Genomic DNA, 19390 nt, shown 5'->3' on the forward strand with positions numbered 1-19390 from the left:
ATAGGAACAAAAAACTAATGGAATTTTCCTTCAAAGAATTTGACCTATTAAACATTACATTAAAAATTCATCTATTTTTAAAAAGCTGCAAATGTCAGTGAAAGAACAAAGCTGTCAAATGCTAGGAGAATTTTATTAAGCAAAGAGCCTCAGATACAGATGAGAGTTTGATGAAACTGGGGACTCAGCCCAGCTTTACCTGCTGGTGAGGTGGTGTGGTCTGTGTGAAGTGATTTGAGGGGACCAGAAAACTTCACATGCCAAATGATCTCCTCTATTTTGAAACCCCAGCATTATGCACACATTGCTCTGGGTTAAACATGTTTCTTTTTAGAAGCTGGTTGGGGATTAGCCAATAGCAAGAACCTTTGTAAGACAGATCAGGGTTCAGTTCCCAGCACGGCTACTTACCAGCTTTGTGATTTTGTGTAAGTTGTTTGACTTATCTAAGCCTATTTCCTCATCTTTATTGAAAAATAAAATGGAGATAATAATACCCCCTTTCACAGAGTGATTTAGAAGATTAAAAGAGATAATGCATGTAAGGTACATAAAAAACCAAACCCATTGCCATCTAGTTGATTCTGATTCATAGCAGCCGTACAGAACAGAGTAGAACTGCCCCACAGGTTTTCCAAGGAGCACATGGTAAAATCGAACTGCCAACCATTTGGTTAGCAGCTGTAGCACTTAGCCACTACACCACTAGGGTTTCCGTGATACATAGTAAGGCCTAAATAAATAATAGTTATTGTTGTTGCTATTGTTATCATTTTTTATTGTTAATGAAATGCCAGAAGAGCAGGAAAACAGCAGTATGGAGCCCTGAATTAAAAACTCTTCCTCTTCTACATTTCTACTAGCCTAATACTATTGTCAATAAAACTTTTATACAGCTAAATTAGCATCGACTTCAATGAGAAGTTGTGATGTCAGTACTACAGTGAATGTGAATATCATGGCCAAGCTAAGAAAGGAATAGAGTGGCTAGTCAGTACTTTTTTTTTTTTTTTTAAATCTCTCCATACCAAGTGTTTCAGGTAGGGATACTTTGGGCTGCAAATAATAGAACATCCAACTAACAGTAGCATAAGCAAGTAGGGTGTTCCAATTTTCTACTGCTATATAACAACTTATGCTAAAATTTAGTGGCTTAAAATAGCATTTATTTTGCTCAAGAGTGTACAATTTGGGCAGAGTTTGGTGCTCCACTTGGCATCAGTTTGGGTGGCTCAAAGGCTGGGGGCTGGAGTCATCTGAAGGCTCAGTCACTCACATATTTGGTGGTTCATGCTGGGAGGGCTCAGACAGCTAGGGGATGGCATATCTGGGGCTCCTAGGACATCTCTCTCTACCTCTGTGTGGTTTCTCCACATGGTTTTTCCAGCATGGTGGCTTCAGGGCAGCCCGACTTCTTACATGGCAGCTTGAGAGACCTGAGAGACCAAGGCACATGACCTAAGAGATACAGAAAAACAAACAAACTCAATCCCGTTGCCTTTGTGTTGATTCCAACTCATGGCAACCCCATGCGTTACAGAGTAGAACTGCCCCATAGGCTTTTCTCAGCTGTAATCTGTACAGGGGCAGACTACCAGTCCTTTCTTCCAAAGTGCCGCTGGGTGGGTTTAAACATCCAACTGTTAGGTTAGTTTTCACCACACAGGGACAGAAACTGTTGTTACCTTTTACGACCTAGCCTTGCGAGTCATGCAGCATCAGTTCTACCGCATTCTATTTGTTGTAAGTGAGTTACTAAGGCTGGCCCATATTTAAGGAAAGCGGTATTAGACTACACCTTTAGATGCAAGGTGTGTCAAAGAATTTTAGACATGTTTTAAAACCACTATATTAAAAAAAAAAAACCAAACCCACTGCCATCGAGTCGATTCCAACTCACAGCGACCCCACAGGACAGAGTAGAACTGCTCCATAGAGTTTCCAAGGAGCGCCTGGCGGATTCCAACTGCCGGCCTTTTGGTTAGCAGCTGTAGCACTTAACCACTGTGCCACCAGGGTTTCCAACCACCACATACAGATGTATTTTTCATATTTAAAAGAGCTCTTGAGGGAAGTGGTTCTCTATGATGTATGGCTCCATGATGTAATAAAAACGAAGGTTTCTTCTACAATTCTGCTTTAGTAGTTTGGGTTATTGTCTCAAATGCTCAAGATGACTGCTATGGGTCCAGACATTACAACCATGTTCAAGACTGAAAGAAGTGGAAGGAGTAGTGCCCTTTTATCGAAAAATAAAAATTCCTTCCCCAAGCCCTCTTCAGCAGAATTCTACATGTGCCCCATTGACCAGAACTCTGTCACATGGTCACCCTTGGCTTCAGAGGAGGCTGGAACAGTGAATAATTAGCTTCCTCATTTTCTATTATAGAGAAATAAAAAGGTGAAGAGAGCTAGAAATGGGTGTCGGGTCAGCCAACCCATGTGTCCGCCATAAGAAGCCTCCAAATCATAAACTCATGAGTAGGAGGAGCTTCAAAGAGCTTTTCTCCTCTCTCAGTCCTTGCCTGTCATTTTGCAAAAAGGTTAACAATGACCCAGATATGGTTAGCGGGAGAAAAACACATCAACTAATGAATGCACTCATTTACAACTTCCTATTTGCAAATAGGATCCAAAGTTGGATATTGAATTAAATGAACTGTTTATGCAGTTTAAACAGGAAGCAGGGTTGGGACACCACAGACAACGTTTGCCAACAAGATAGGGAGAACAAAGAAGAGGGGATACCACTGATTTCTGATAAAATGTTAAAGCTACCTTGAAGGTTACCTTGGGCGCAGAGGCCCACCGCCTAATAATAATCTTAGGGCAGGGCAGAAAGGAACAACTAACTTGTAAATCTAACCCAAATTTTAGATCTTACTTTTATAGAACATTCCTACCTTTAGACCTCTGTTGTTCACTGGCAAATGACAATTAAAAATATTCTGAGTTGATCAATTTTATTTAACCCATCTACAAAGCTTATTCAAATTTAACCTTTAAAGTTTTATAACATTTGTTTTTGTTGTTGTTAGGTGCTGTCAAGTTGGTTCCGATTCATAGGGACCTCACATATGACAGAATGAAACACTGCCCAGTCCTGCACCATCTTCACGATCATTGCTATGTTTGAGAGCCCATTGTTGCAGCCACTGTGTCAATCCACCTTGTGGAGGGTCTTCCTCTTTTTCGCTGCTACTCTCCTTTACCAAGCATGATGTCCTTCTCCAGGGACTAGTCCCTCCTGATAACCTCTGCAGTTTGTCGCACTGTGGTAGCTTGCATGTTGCTATGATGCTGGAAGATATCTCACTGGTATTTCAAATACTAGCAGGGTCACCCTTGGTGGACAGGTTTCAGCTGAGCTTCCAGACTAAGACAGACTAGGAAGAAGGATCTGGCGATCTACTTCTAAGAAAGTAGGCCAGTGAAAACCATATGAATAGAGAGGGAATATAAAAAATTATTATTATGTCATCTGATATAGTGCTGGAAGATGAGCCCCTCAGGTTGGAAGGCACTCAGATACAATTAAGGAAGAGCAGCCTCCTCAAAGTCAAGTCAACATTAATGATGTGGATGGAGTAAGACTTTCAGGACCTTCATTTGTTGATGTGGCATGACTCAAAATGAGAAGAAAGAGTTGCAGACATCCATTATAACATTAAGCTGAAGAGAAAAAAATCAAAACTCCTTTCTTACCTTCCTGTAAGCCTCTCAGAACCCCACAGGTCTAATGTCTCATGCTTTGGTCTCACACAAGAATAAAGAAATCATACTGCAGCAGGTATTTTTCTGAACCCTTCACTTATACAAGCATTAGCACATTACCCCAATGATATCTCTCTAAGATTGAAAAATGACACAAACAGTGTTATGGATTAAATCGTGTCCCCCAGACCATGGTCTAGGGGGACACCTAGCTCAATTGGCATAACATATTTTATAAAGAAAACTTTCTACATCCTACTTTGTCGAGTAGCATCTAGGGCCTTAAAAGCTTATGAGCGGCCATCTGAGATGCTCCACTGGTCCCACCCCATCTGGAACAAGGGAGAATGAAAAAAGCCAAAGACAAAAGGAAAAGATTACCCCAAAGGACTAATGAACTACTACCACAGCCTCCACCAGACTGAGTCCAGCACAACTAGATGGTGCCTGGCTACCACCACTGACTTCTGTGACAGGGATCACAATACAGGGTCCTGGACAAAGCTGGAAAAAAATGTAGAACAAAATTCTAACTCACAAAAAAAAAGAAAAAAAGACCAGACTTACTGGTCTGACAGAGACTAGAGAAACCCTGAGAATATGGCCCCCAGATACCCTTTTAACTCAGTACTGAAATTATTCCTGAAGTTCACCCTTCAGCCAAAGATGAGCCCAGCCATCAGGAAAAGCTAGGAGAAAGGCATGGAACTGATTCTCCCTGAAAGCATCAGAAGGAATCAACATGGCTGACACCCTGATTTTGAACTTCTAGCCTCCAGAACTGTGAGACGATAAATGTCTGTTTTTATAAGCCACCCAGTTTGTGGTACTTTGTTACAGCAGCCCTAGGAAACCAATACAGCTGGACTTAACTCATTCTGAGGGTTTCTAGAGCTCTTTCCCAGGTGAATTAACAGATGGTCATGAAAACACACATGCTTAAGGGAGAGGACTGAATGTGAAGAAAGGCTGAGCCCCCAGTGAGAACGCAGGTGCAATCCCAGGCTACCACTTACAATGAGTATAAGGGGAGAAATGACTAGTTAATTCTCAGGGAAACAGAAATGAGTGAATAGGAAACCTTTTCCTTTATAATGAAACCCTTTAGACATGAAAGAGTGTTGATATAAGGAAATTAAATCATTTATCCAAAGTAATGTTGCACAAATTAAACAGAAAAAAAAAGGCATTTGCAAGCATTCCCATTTATAGCTTAATTTGGAATAGAAAGTCACAAAGCTAACTTGATATGAAATGAAATAAACACTTCTTAAACAAAAATCATAAGGCATATGACGGGAGTTATCAGTCCTTTTATTATTATTTATAAACTAATACTCTGTTTTCAATCATTTGTGAAATTTAATTAAGAAGCAATGGATAGGCTTATAGAAATCATGATTCCACACATTTCTTACTCTTATTTCAAATTATAATCATGTCATGACGACTTCTGATCCTCATGGGATATAACTAATGTATTTGAACTTTTTTCTTATTAAAATAACATATTTGAACTTTTTCCTTGTTATATCAATTTAGAGACTACTAGGAGATACTTGGAAACCCTGGTGGCGCAGTGTTAAGTGCTACGGCTGCTAACCAAAAGGTCAGTAGTTCGAATCCACCAGGTGCTCCTTGGAAACTCTGTGGGGGCAGTTCTACTCTGTCCTATAGGGTCGCTATGAGTCGGAATCGACTTGACGGCACTGGGTTTAGGAGATATTTTGGATACTCCCAAACTATATACCAAAATTCTAAAGTGCAGAGACTGTCATAAACTTACCTTGGAACTCACAAAAGCATTTGTCAACAGTTCTAGGCCCAGAATAAATGTTCGATTCATTCTCACTAAATTTTACTGACTATTCAACACTGGAAACCCTGGTGGTGTAGTGGTTAGGAGCTACAGCTGCTAACCCAAAGGTCGGCAGTTTGAATCCACCAGGCACGCCTTGAAAACTCTATGGGACAGTTTTACTCCGACCTATAGGGCTGCTATGAGTCGGAATCAACTCGATAGCAATGGGTTTGGAGTTTTGTGGGGTTTATTCAAAATGACTCTCAAAAGCATATCTATTCTTTGTAGGTGAAAATATTGTTTGAGATAGAATATTCCCCACGTTCATTTATAACTAGAAATTCCCATCCAGTTTTAAATGAAAAGATTTATTGGAACTTTACCCAACTAGGTGACAAGATTAACAGTCCACATTAAGCACTAATTTGCTTTTTAATTTGCAAAGACAAACACAGATGTAAAACGGGTTGGCCACTCCCAGAACATACATCCAAGACAACAAGTAAGCTGGTAGTAATTTGGTATATGAGCTGGTTGTCCCTTTCATACCTCTCCATCCACTGCCAGTTTTGCCAGAAATGAGATTTTATAGAAATGCTTCTCTGTCCTACATTGTGTCCAATCTTCTAAGTGCTCATAGTTCTCAAATATGTGTGTGGGACACACACACTGAATTTAGATCTACGAGCATTCATGGAGTGACCACTATCATCCCACCATACTGGTGTGGTAGGACCTATGAGGAAGGGTGCCACGTCAGGACTCAGGCTGCCTAATTCACACCCCAGATCATTGTCCACTAGCTGTATCGCTTCAGGCAAGTTCCTCAGCCTCTCTAAGCCCTAACTTCTTCATCAACAAAATGAGGATGCTAATAATACCTACCTCATGGGAGTTTCGTGAATATTAAATAAGATAATTCATATACAGTGCCTGACACCTAGTGAGTGCAACGAACTCAGCTATCGTCATCGTCATTACGATATGGTCTCTCAGATTTATCCCCAGGTGAACTAGGAGGAAAGGACACATGAACAGATTATTTCCATTTGCTGTGCTATGGTAAATGGAAACAAGAAGAGAGGCACATAGCTCAAGTTAGTACTAAAGGAAGGTCCGGAGCTGAGAGTCGAAAGATGAGTATAGTTAGCCAGAGGAAGAAAGGTATTCCAGTGGGAAGAGGTTGAGAAAAATTGCTGCAAGCATGGTATTTACAGGAACTGGATGTGGTTTGCTATTATTAGTTATGAAGTTTAAGATGGGGAACAGCCAAAGAGAAGCTCATGAGGAAGGTGAAAATCCGGGCATGGAAGATTTTGTACGCTGTGTTAAGGTGATGGAATTTCTTTCTGTAGACCAAATTTCCTGAGCCAGGTTATATAAAGTATTAGTGTTCACAGAGGTATTTGATGACATGTTACTTGGTGTTCCTCAAAATAATATGTTTGGAAATGTCCTAATTTACACCTCCTTTTAGTGATTTGGAGCCCTGGTGGCACAGTGGTTAAGAGCTATGGTTGCTAACCAAAAGGTCAGCAGTTTGACCCCACCAGCTGCTCTTTGGAAACCCTATCCAGCAGTTCACATTGTCCTATAGGTACACTATGAGGTGGACTCAACTCAACAGCAACAGGTTTCTTAGTGATTCATAATGCATGTATTAGAATATTGAAGGCTCAATAAAGGGACCTCTTTATCTCAGTTGGGAGCCTCACAGTGGCATAAACAGTTAAGCACTTGGCTAACTAACTGAAAGCTTTGTGGTTCAAACCCACCCAGGGGTGCCTCAGAAGAAAGGCCTGGCAATCTGCTTCCATAAGGTCAAATCCTTGAAGACCCTATGGAGAAGTTCTACTCTTGTAGACATGGGGTCACCATGAATTGGAATCAACTTGGTGGCAACAGGTTTGGTTTTGGTGTTTATCTCAATGTATTTTAAATTGATTCTACCGCAGGACACTATTTTTATGGAAAGCCAGTAAAGATTTTTGCCAAGTTTTAAGCAGAGTAATGAATTGAACAGTTTAGCTTAGTAAAATCACTCTAGCTACAAAGACGGATTTTAAAGGAGTGTGACTGTAGAGGGCTTGGGTATGGAGGTATTAGTTGGGAAAGTACTGTCAGAGTCCAGACAAGAAATGATGATCCAAGATGGAGGAGATGGAACATATTCAAGAAATATTTAAAGGGAAAGACCTGTAAGTTTTATAGATGGAGTAGACCGAGGAAGACAGAACTATCTAGAATGACACCTATAATTCCAGCCTGAGCCAAAAGAATAATAGCACCACTAACTTCATGATGAATACAGAAAAACATGATTGGGGAAGAGATGGGGACCAGGAGAGGTAAGAACTTAGTTTGAGGCAACCAAGTGAAACTACAGGTAGCAATTAAGTCAATAAACCATTATCCAGCCCCAATATAAACCTGGGTCATCTGACAAATAATTCCTGGTTCTTTCTAGTCAAAACTGCAAAGTTAATTAACAATTCCATAATGTATTATGTTCATTTTAATAGCAAATTTACTGATAATAAAGTTAGCAAGCATAGTAAAAAAAAAAAAAAAACTCATGTTTTTCTTAATGCATTTCCAAGTTAAAATATGCAAATATACGTACACAGACAGGCGAATCTCATATTATTCAAAGTAAACTACTTAACTTCTTATTGAAAAAGTAAATCTGAAGTAGAACTATTGTCATAATTCAGAAGTACTGGTACCGGTCTATATAAATAAATCAACTTTTAACACATGTAGTGAATCATTTAACAAAACCGATTTTTCTTTTTGTTTTATCTCTAAACTCCTTAAAAGCAAGCGACACATCTTTCACCTTTATGCACTAAGGATCTAGGCACAGAAAGGGTGCGTTAAAATTTTGTTACATTAATAAAATTAATTAAAGCAGGTCACAGTAATAAATGTAGATTCAACAAGTTTTGAACTACATATACTCTTCCCCTAGTTGATCTCAGCAAGCCTTTTCACTTTAAATACAGATTACATGCTAACGACTCTCAAACTGTTACCATCAGCCCTGACCTCTCTCTGAACTTCAGGCTTGTATTTCCAACGTTATTTGTCTTTTCCACTTCAATATCCAATCTCTTGCTGTCCAGTCGATTCCAACTCATAGCAACCCTACAGGACAGAATAGAGCTGACCCAGAGGGTTTCCAAGGCTGTAATCTTTATGCAAGCAGACTGCCACATCTTTCTTCTATAGAGCAGCTGGTGGGTTCGAACTGCCGACCTTTCAGTTAGCAGCCAAGCTCTTAACCACTGCGCCACCAGGGCTCCTTGAATATCCAACAGGGACGTTAAACTCTCTCTGGTGATATTGTGGACTCTCTGCCTCCCAAATATCCATTCTCCCTTTATTCCTTATAAAAATGCCCCAATTTTGTTCAGTGAACCAATGGGCCAGACTAAAAATCTCAGCCTCCCTGCAGCTAGGGGTGGGTACATGACATAATATTAGTCAATGAGATGAAAGTGGTGTTCCGCGGGGAGGAGGTGCAGGGTGGGTTATGAAAATGTTTTTACTTTCCTGACAGAGGCACTACTCCTTCTGTGATGGTTAATTTTATGTGTCAACTTGGCCAGGCTATGGTTCCCAGTTGTTTGGCCAAACACTAGTATAGTTGCTGTTCTATAATGTAATCTAATCAACCAATCAATTGAAATGGGAGTTTTCCTAGAGTGTGTTCTGCCTCCAGAATATAAATAGACATTTTGGCAGAACTTTACACCACAGTCTTCCCATTGCCTGACCAACAGATCTTGGAATGAAAGCCTGCAGGAGTCTCTAGCCTGTCACTTGACCTAAGAATTTTAGACTTGTCGGCTCCCCAGAATCATGTGAGCCAATTCCTTGAAGTAAATAAGTAAATATTTCTCTGTTTATCTATGTCTATATCACTGCTTCTGTTTCTCTAGAGTACCCTGACTAAGACATCTTCCTTCCTTCGACTTTCCCCTTTTCCTATCTTGAGTGCTGACGCTGTATCTGGAAGTACAACACTTCTGTTACATTGATAAGAATGAAAGACACATGTTAAGGATGGCCAAGAGGAGAGAGAGTGTGCGTGGGATCCAGTGGCATTTGTGAGCTGCCATACTAGGTCTGCCTATCCTTGGAATGATTATTATGTAAAAAATAAATGAAAGAAGAGAATGATTGGAGGGAGGGAGGGAGGGAGAAACGAAGGAAGGAAAAATCTTGCTTGTTCAAGATACATCTTGTCAGGTTTCAGTCCTTGTAGCTGAACACAACCCTAACTGACATGATGTCCAAAACTGTGTGATTCTCATTCTCCGAGAACACCTGATCCCCTCTCAGCCGTCTCCCATGCCTGTTCCTTTCCCAGTCACTCCCATCTCAATTTCCTGCCCTCACCATCCATCAGTAGCTCAAGCAAAAATAATAAAAACAATCTGGGTTCATCTTCAATGCCCGCTTTTGGCACTGCCCTTACAATATATCTTCCAACCCATCTTCTCTCCATCTCCACTGCCACTGTTCAGCCAGGCCATCATCATAGCCTCCCAGCTGGTCTACCAGCTTTGTTCTTGCTCCTCTACAATCCATCTTCCACACAGCGTCCAGAGTGACCATTTAAAAACACAAATCAGGTCATGCCATTCCCTATTTTTAAAACTCCCAATTGCTTCCTATTTTGCTTATAATAAAATCCAAATGCCCAACCACGGTTTACAAGGTTCTGCATGATCTGACCTCATTTTATACCCTTTTCTCTCTTGCTCACTGAACCCAAGCCATACCACCCTTATGTTATTAAAGCCACCAAATGTATACCTTCCTCAGGGCCTTTGTACTTGCCGTACCCATTGCTTCAAATGATCTTTCACTTGGCTCTGCCCACGGTAGGTTCTTTCTCATCATTCAAGCTGCAACTCAAATGTCACCTTCCTAGGGATCTGTTCCCCATAATTCACTATTTTAACACCCTCTGTTATTTCCTTCATGTGCTCATCGCTATCTAAAATTATCTTGCTTCTTTGTTTTCTTGTTATTTTTTGCATCCTCCTTCTAGATTATAAACTTCATGAGTACAGGGATCGTATCTTATTCACTGCTCCATCCCCATGTCTATAACAATGTTTGGAACAGAGTAGGCCTTTGATAAATATTGTTTTTAACAAATGGATAATTTTTTTTTTAAATCAGACTGACACATAGTTTTGGACTCTTAGAAATCTGCCAAAGTTGATGGTTCTGGAAACACATAATTTTCTTGTCTACAATTTCCGAAAGCAAAACAGAATTTGATTAAACAAAAACCTTATCCCAGCATATTTGACACAGAAATCACCAATTGTCCTTAATCCTATCAATTATCCTTTATCATTGGTAAATATTCCTGCTTACGACACGTACTCTTTAACCTCGTTATAGTAACATAATAAAGGATTAGACCCTTGATATAAGTTGCCACGTGTGATGTATTTATATAAAACAAGCTCTTGGGAGTTTGGAAGGGAGTGTGTTAGACTCACACAGTTCCAAGCTTCCAGGTCGGTTTACATGTGATGACGTTAAGGTGAGGCTGTGCTCCAGGCCGTTTCTGTGTATAGCATAAAAAGCCGGGGATTTTCCCCCAAACTCTTCAATTACAAGCCAGTAAAAATAAAGTGTGAAGAAAAAATGTCCAAGGTAATCAATACAGCCCCTTGAAGGGACAGCTGCTTTCGAACCATAAGGAGAAAGGTATAAATTTCTGGTTTGTTCTGTTTTGAGATGGTTTATTCAGCAATGTGAAGATTTTATATAATTATACCAGCATTTTTATTCCTAAATAGTTATAGCTAGAAGGAAAGGGAGAAACAGTTTGACTCCCTACTCCCTCCCTGCCCCACCTCCCACATTCCTAGCACTGCTACAGAGGCTAATAGCAGAGCAAGTAAAACGGCTCAGCACCTGGGGCTCCCAGTGACCTGGTTGTGTTGCCTCACAGACAAGCCAGGACAGGACAGCAGGAAACAGGTCGGTGCCGGACAGGTCAGGGCACACAGAGAATACAGGTGCTAGGTAGCAACAAGTCAGAACCCAGGAACAGTGTCTCCCCTTGGATCCTTTCATTTCCTCTGCTTTTCACCTTCCTGAGATGAGGTTTGCAAAGTCCAGGGGTTCTCCAAGGTCTTTTCAAGGGATCTATAATATCAAAACTATTTTCATAATAATAGTAAAAAATAATTTGCCTTTTTCTCTCAGTGGGCATTTGCACTGATGGTGTACAAGTAATACTGGGACAAACTGCTGGCACCTTAGTACAAATTAAGGCAGTAGCACCAAGCAGTGTCTTTCAGTCATGTTCTTCACTATACATTCACAGTTAGAAAGGAAGAAAGAGAGAGAGGGAAGGAGGGAGGGAAGAAGGAAAGGAAAAAGTCACTTCAAATGTCCTTGATGAAGCATTAAATTTTGTTAATTTCATTAAATCTCAGCACCTCAGTACAGGTCTTGGTAATATTCTGTGTGATAAACTTGGAAGTATACATAAAGCAGAGTCCCTGGGTGGCGCAAATGGTTAAGCACTAGGCTACTAACTGGAGGGTTGGCAGTTCAAATCCACCCAGAGGCGCCTCAGAAGACAGGCCTGGTGATCAGCTTCTGAAAGGTCACAGCCATGAAAACCCTATGGAGCACAGTTCTACTCTGACACACATGGGATCATCATGAGTCGGAATCAACTCGACGGCAGCTGGTCTACACATACAGCACTTCTACTGCATATGGAGGTAGCATGGCTGTCCCCAGGGAAAACGTTTGCTATTGTTTGAGTTGTCAGTTGAACTAACTACTTTTTACACCAAAGGGCATTCATACTCGAAAGATCAATTTATTCAGATTTAGGTATAGAACAGACATTTTCTTGCAAATAAGCAAAGTGCACCTGTCACTTCAAAGAAAACATCTGACAGCATTTATTGGCAAATAACCTTTAAGGAACTAACTCTTGGTGAGGATTGGGGTGTATCTGCAATTATCCAAAAAAAAGGCTGTTAAAATACCTACATATCTATGTGAGACCAGATTTTCTTTATATTAAAAAAAAAAAAAACCCATTGGCTTCAAATCGCTCCCGACTCATAGCGACCCTATAGGACAGAGTAGAGCTACAGCATAGAGTTTCCAAGGAGCCCCTGGTGGATTCGAACTGCCAACCTTTTGGTTAGCAGCCATAGCACTTAACCACTACACCACCAGGGTTTCCTTTCCATATATACTTCAACAAAAACAACATATCATATGAAATTGAATGCAGAAGACAATATAAGAATACAGCTGTCTTCTATTAAGCCAGACATTAAAGACCAAAAAAACCCATTGCCGTCAAGTCATAGTGACCCTATAGGATAGAGTAGAACTGCCCCATGGAGTTTCCAAGGAGCACCTGGCAGATTTGAACTGCCAACCTCTTGGTTAGCAGCTGTAGCACTTAACCACTGTGCCTCCAGGGTTTCCAGACATTAAAGAGATTTTATAAAAACATAAAATGATGCCATGCTTCCCACTAAAATTTTCTGTTTTGGAAAATAGTGATTTTAATAAAAATATGTTATTTACGTTACATATAACAGATTTATTATTTTAATGAATTAATAAATATTTTCAAATCTCTATTTTAATTTCTAATATGGTTAATATCTATAGCTATAACCCAAATCAACAAAAGCTCTTTGGGATTCTCAATAATTTTTAGGAATATAAAAGAGCCCTGAGACCAAAAAGTTTGAGAACCACTGGTACGATAGATATACATAATAGCAATATATAATAGAAATAAAAATATAAAATGTATATGATAGAAATGGAAGATGTGTAATAAAAACATATAACAAAATATAAGTCCTACATTTCTATTAGCATGCTGTTGTTAGCTGAGGTCAAGTCGCCCTGACACACGGTGACCCCATGTTCAATTAGTAAACAGATCACTAAGCCTTTCTTCCTAGTTCATCTTAGTTTGGAAGCTCCGCTGATACCTGTTTAGCATCACAGCAGCACACAAGCCTCCACGGACAGACAGGTGGTAGCCGCGCCTGAGGCACATTGGCTGAGATCAAAACTGGGCCTCCTGCATGAAGTTAAGAATTCTACCACTGAACCACCACTGTTCCCAGAATGGAACATTACAGTTTAATCTAATTCTCTCTTTTACAGATGAGGAACTTGAGCGTTAGTTACCTGAGTTGCCCAAAGTTATATAGCTAGGTACGGGCAAAGCAAAACCAAGTCTTTCAACTGTAACATAAAATTTAAAAAGCTGTTAGAAGGGAGATAGAAAAGAAGAAAGGTTAGGAAGAAATAAAATTGAGACCACCTCAGGTAGCCCTTTAGTCAGGGCTATAACTTAGTAGGAAAGGAAGAACCCTACACCCGAGAAGAGCTGGGTGTCTGATGACACTCTGGCAGGGTCTCCCCTCCCACCCTGAGGGTGCACAAGTGAAAGGACACTTCCCTGGAAGCAGGAAGTATCGGTTTCAGATATTCGTTCTTTATCATCCTATCCTTACTCTGCAGTATTGTCTGTATTGAACAAAGGAAACTCAACCCTGAGTGATACACAAGAAAAGTTAACAAAAGGATGGAAACCAGTGTCTTGGAAAGCATATGGTATGCGATTAGCTAGTAAAAGGATCAGAGGCCAAAAAAAGCAAAAATGCTTTTACATCATTTGAGTGAATTGCCTTCAGTTGCTAAAGAGTAGCTGAAAAGTGACTGAAATTGGCAAGCAGGTGTTAGGCAGGGATGCAAAACGTTAAGGAAGGTATATTGAACTGAACAGGTAATGAACAGCTTTGAGAATGAGGCTGCAGGAAAACAAACGTGTGTGTTTGCACATATGCACATACATATATTTAGCTGCAAGTGCCTACCTTTCTCCTTTGTAGTCATTTAAGAGCTGCCCTCAAAGGCAAATTACATTGTGTCCACTGTGCTATTTACAAGTGTCAGAGGAGGTTCTCAGGCATGATGGGAGATGTGGTGGGAGTAGACAGGGCAAAGCAGTTAAGGACTAAGGAGCAAGGATTCCAAACTTAAATTGCTGGGTCCACCTGCTCCACATTCATTATGCAACAATTACTGTCTGTTTAGTGTCAGTTCTGCATCTTTTAAGAGGAAGAAATACATTTCGAAAACATTTGGTAAGTCTACTCACCAAAAGATATAAAAGGTTAGAATTTTGTATGTTTTTTTAACCACAAATATTATTAAAAGAAACTAACCTGACCTCATTTGATATAAACACACTGAGTGATTATCAGGCAAAACAAAGAGATCACCCCAGACTTCGAAGCTTTTCCATCGGCTAGAACCAGAGCTCCAGTCCTGTTTGCCTTTTCTTTTTAAGCATCCATGTAACATCATTTTGCATAGGTTTACATTTTGAGTTAAAGAGGTACTTGGTTCAAATATGTAAATAAAAAATGCTGTTAGTATTGCAGACTACCAGCTGTGACATCCTTCACTAATAAACTCAATCTCAGAGATCATAGGTCTTCAGGGAGATTTTCCCAAAGGGAGAAACGTTGAAGTGTTACAGGAAAGGGGAATTGCCCCCAAACTGAGGAGAGAAGGTTGATTACAGATGACGCAGCACTCCAGTGTAAATATGTACTCACACTAATGAACGATGCACATGTGTTCAGATGGGACTGCCACTCCGGATGTTACCATTCACTGTAGCATGCTGGGGCAGCTGGTTCTCGTATAGAAGGTGACAAAGGCTGGGGTTCTGTTCAGCTGGAGGCTTTCTTTTCTCCTGAAAACATCCTTGGGGAAGTCCAGTTTTTGTCTATCATCTTATACCTTCTAGTCTTAGAATTTTGATGGTGCTTGTCCATCTGTCTTCACAGAACATATATGAGCTCACCAGCAACCCTCTCCAGCCTTCATCTCCCTCAGATTTTTCACAGATACAGTGTTAGGTTGTCGGCAACTATTAATATTTGTTCAGGAGCTGAATCTGCAGGATTTTTCCTGGAATTTTCTGTTACATTTATCTATGTTTTGGTCTGTTCATATACCACTTGCCTGTTGAGTCAGCTCTGACTCATGGCGATCCCATGCATATCACTGTGTACCTGTGTTCCACAGTGTTTCAATGGTTGATTTTTCAGAAGTAGATTGCCAGGTCTTTCTTCTGAGGGCACCTCTGGATGAACTCAAACCTCTGATCTTCTGGTTAGCAACCAAGTATGTTAACTGTTTGCACCACCCAGGGAGTCCAGACAATGGTTGTTAGCTGGCGTGTAGTCAGCCCTCAACTCATGGCGACTTCCTGAACAACAGGACAAAATGCTGACCAGTCCTGCACCATTTCCATGATAGGTTGTGTATCAGACTATTATGATCCATAGAGTTTTCACTGGCTGATTTTCAGAAGTAGATCTCTAGGTTGTTCTTCCTAGTCTCTCCTAGTCTGGAGCTCCACCAAAACCTGTTCAGCATCGCAACAAAACACAAGGCTCCACTGGCAGAAGGGTGTTGGCTACACATGAAGTGCATTGGCTGGGAATCAAACCCAGGTCTCCCACATGAAAGGTGAGAATTGTATCACTGAACCATCACTGCTCTTTGTCTGTTTATACTATTGCTTTGACCCACTGTAGGGTAATACTACTCAGCTATATGCATCCCCTCCCTAATGGAATCAGCTTTGCTCTTCCCTGAAGCATTCTGGGGATGAATTCAGGATGGACTCGGGCTAAGGTACAAGGCCAGGAGTGGCATGACTAGGCCAGCAGCCAAGGCCGAAGAATGCCTTAGCAACAAGAAGGAAAACATCTGGGCCTGACATGAAGTCCCTGGGAACACTGACTACCCAAGGACAGGGGAGAAAACGATGAGCCTTGGTCCCAGATGGAAGGGTATATAAGCTTTTGTCCCTTGCTAGGTGGTTGCAGAAAATACTCCAGCCAGCCGTCACTGGAGAGCAGCTGCTTGCCAATGTCAGTAAGTTTCCCTGAATAAACTCATGAATCTGGAAAGGGCTACATGTCAGTTCTTTGGATCATCTGCCAGGACACACAGTGAGGGTCTTTCCTTGCTGGGGCTGTCCCCCAACACCCACTTCAGTCATTTTGGAGAACTTATATTCGTATATTCGTGTTCACAATTCACAACTGGACTTCCAAGCATCTTTTTCATGTTTTTCGTTTGTCTCTTCCATATTTTAAATTGCTTTGGTCACAGCTGATAACATAAGAACATATAGAAGTAACTATATATTTCCAAATACCTTTTTTAGCCACGCCTTCTGCCTCAAAGAAAAATGTCAATGGCCTCCTGCTTCTTAAGTAAAATAGGGAGAAAATCAGTAGCAACTCTCATTAGAGGGAAGATTGGAACTGGAGCCTTCAGTAATGCAGTTAGATCCCACCTCATCCCACTTCTTTCTAGCACCAAAATGACTACGCAGAATAACTTCCATTGACATCAAGGTCCTTGAGTTTGCAAGGTATAAGAAAGGACCACAGGGGTAAAACTTCTCTTGTAAGAAAAGGTGGAGATTCCAGGAGGAAGGAACATGGATACAAGTCTCAATGGCATGGCATGGAAGGAGGCTGTAAGAAAAGAAAGGGGGATTGAGGAAAGCGAGATCAATTTAGAACGTCCTCCTCCCAAAACCTAAATTCTGTGAAGCCCTTCCTTTTATAGTACATGGGTGAAAACTTAAGTTTAAGCTACTACCACCTCTGTTCCTCCCATACTGCATTACTCTTTTTGAAACATTTCTGGTCCTAAGACCGGTCTCAGAGCAGAAAGTAACAGTCTCTGGATACTGCTGAGCAGTGCAGCCTTTGCTCTAGTGATAAAGAAGGCCTGGTGCCACCAGCTTCCCAAATAGACTGACAAGAATATTTTGTCCATCTTCCCAGTTGGAGAGGCTCAGTAAACTCAGCACTTCAGTAACCAGTGAAATATTGAATTCCTCCTGAATCTGCATGAATTTTGTCTTTCAGTTTCCAGAGTTCTCAGAAGCTAACATGCAGATTCAGAGAATTTCAAAATTCTTGAGGTTCCTAGGAGTCATTATAGAAGGGAGATTTGTTTACCTACTGCTATTTTATTCTGAAGGGTTATAGAATTTTTGCCCAGGTTTTATTAAAAACTTCTGGGAAAAAAAGGCTAAAGGGAAATATAGGAATGTCTCCAGGACAAGCTATCATCTAAAAAAGCCCATTTGGGTTACAGAAAATAGAACTTATAATATCTTAAGTCAAATAGTAGCTTTAATAACTGTAAGACAAAATGCATGGGAAAGAACATTGTTTCTCAAATTTTAATGTGCCTCAAAATCACCTGTGGAAGCTTGCTAAAAATGAAGATTACAGGGTACTATCCCCAGAGATTCTGCAGTGAGGTCCCCAAAATTCATATAAATTGGCTTATTAGTTGGTAGTTCAGTAAAGCGATTGCCAAAAGACATCAATTTCTCATAGAAGCCTCAGTTCTCATCTTTACTTCCTCTCTGTCGTCCTCCCATGCCACTGAAACAGCTCTCATCAAGGTCACCAGATGACCTCCATGTTTCCAAATTCATGGTCAAATATCCATTGTCTCAGTTATCTAGTGCTGCCATAACAGAAATACCACAAGTGGGTGGCTTTAACAAAAAGAAGTTTATTTCCTCACAGTAAAGTAGGCTAAAAGTAGTCCAAATTCAGGGTATCAGCTCCAGGTGAAGGCTTTCTTTCCCTGTCGGCCTTCTTATCAATGTTCCCGCAGACTAGAAACTTCTTCATGCAGGGACCCTGGGTCCAAAGGAGGTGCTCTGCTCCCAGCACTGCTTTCTTGGCGGTATGAGGTCCCTGTATTTCTGTGCTGTCTTCTTTCTTTTATATCTCAAGAGATTGCCTCAAGACACAATCCAATCTTGTAGGCTGAGTCCTGCCTCACTAACACAACTGCTGCCCATCCTCCTTCATTAACATCATAGAGGCATGAATTACAACATACAGGAAAATCACACAAATTGATACACACATTTTTGGGGGACAGAATTCAATCTATGACATCCATCCTTATGTTGCTTGACCTATTGGCAGTATTTGGCACAATTATCACTCTCTCTCCCTTGAACACTTTCTTCACTTGGCTTCCAGGGCACTAATCTCTCTTGGGCCTACCTTTTTAGCTACTCCTTCACAGTCTCCCTTGCTTATCTTATTTTCCTAATTTCTAAATCATGGAGTGCCCCAGGGTTTCAATCCACAGACCTTTCCACTTCTCAATCCAGGCTTTTGATGCAGTCCATTGGTTTTAAATACGCTACAAATGCTGGGAATCTCCAAATCTGTATCTATAGTCACTCCTTTCTCCTGAGCTCCAGCTTCATGTATCCAATTAATTGCCTACTCACTCAACATTCCATTTGTATATCTAATGGACAAATCAAACTTAAAAGGTACAAAACTCCTAATTTTACTTCCATTGTCAAAACCTGTTCTTCCAAAAGTATTTTCCTGCTTAAAAAATGGCAACTCTATTCTTCTAGTTGCTAAGTCCTTAGAGTCATCATTGACTTCTCTCTTTCTTCACATTTCATATCTAAACCATAAAAAAATCCTGTCAGCTCTACTGGGAAATATTCAAAATTCAACCATCTCAGCCACTTCCAATATTCTTATCCTGGACTAAGCCATGATCATCACTCAACTGGATTACTGCAGTAGCCTTCTAACTGGTCCACTTGCATCTACCAATGCCCACACCTCAGTCTGTTCTCTGAACAGCAAACAGAGTGATGTTCTTAAAACGTAAGTCATGTCACTTCTCTGCTCAAAACCCTCCAAAGTCTTCTCATACCACTCAAAGTAAAAGCAATTTTCCCACAAT

Source organism: Elephas maximus, chromosome 4, assembly GCF_024166365.1.
Source record: "Elephas maximus indicus isolate mEleMax1 chromosome 4, mEleMax1 primary haplotype, whole genome shotgun sequence".
NCBI lineage: Eukaryota > Metazoa > Chordata > Mammalia > Proboscidea > Elephantidae > Elephas > Elephas maximus.